This window comes from Loa loa, assembly GCF_000183805.2.
Source record: "Loa loa unplaced genomic scaffold supercont3.702, whole genome shotgun sequence".
Lineage (NCBI taxonomy): Eukaryota > Metazoa > Nematoda > Chromadorea > Rhabditida > Onchocercidae > Loa > Loa loa.
In genome coordinates, this window is record NW_018108882.1 from 9,783 (window position 1) to 10,879 (window position 1,097).

The following is a 1,097-nucleotide window of genomic DNA, read 5'->3' on the forward strand; positions in this document are numbered from 1 at the left end:
GAATTATCATAATCTTAAAAGATATCAATTTGATATGAAATTATCATAATCTTAAAAAGATATCATTTGATATGAAATTATCATAATCTTAAAAAGATATCATTTGATATGAAATTATCATAATCTTAAAAAGATATCATTTGATATGAAATTATCATAATCTTAAAAAGATATCATTTGATATGAAATTTCAATTTTTCCATACTTTTATATTATTAAAGCGAGAGAAAAAAAAAAGAAAAGATTGGAGAAAAAATTCAAACAATCAAATAAAACGAAAATCTATGGAATAAAAGAAACGTAATAATGGCAAGCTTTAATAGTGTCCAGAAAATAAAAAGAAAAAAAAAAAGTTAATGAAATTTTAGATAGCTATGAAAAAGAAACATCAGCATTTATGAATTGCTTTTTTTTTCCTTTTTATAAAAAAAATAAATTCTATAAAATATTTTCATTTAGCTGAATAAAATCACAAATAATTTGAAAAAAAAGAGAGATTGAAGGATAGGAAGATTTAATGAAAAATTTCTGAAAGAATAAATTATGAAATGTTACTTGGAAAAAGGGATTTTTAGAAATTTTAATAAATTATGAAATATCATTTAGAAATTTCAATAAACTGTATATCTTCAAGTTTTAATTTATCATTTACTGAAGTGAATATCACATTACCAAAGTAATTACTACAAAAATATGCAATCATTATTAAGAAATAGAACATAACTTTTTTTTTTTTTTAAATATCGTTTGGCAAATTTTTTGGATATTATGTACTAGAAAATACTGAAAAAAATTTGAAATTAAAATCACATGAAATTAAAAATCACATGAAATTAAAAAGTTAATCGATAACTTATTATGAAGCATTTATTTTAATATGTATTTTTTTCATGTGATTGATTGATTATTCATTTAGTATAGAGATTAAAGTAATATATGATCATTCAGTAGGTAATATATGACAGGTAATATATGATCATTCAGTAGGTAATATATGACAGGTAATATATGATCATTCAGTAGGTAATATATGACAGGTAATATATGATCATTTAGTAGGTAATATATGATAGGTATATATGATCATTCAGATAGGT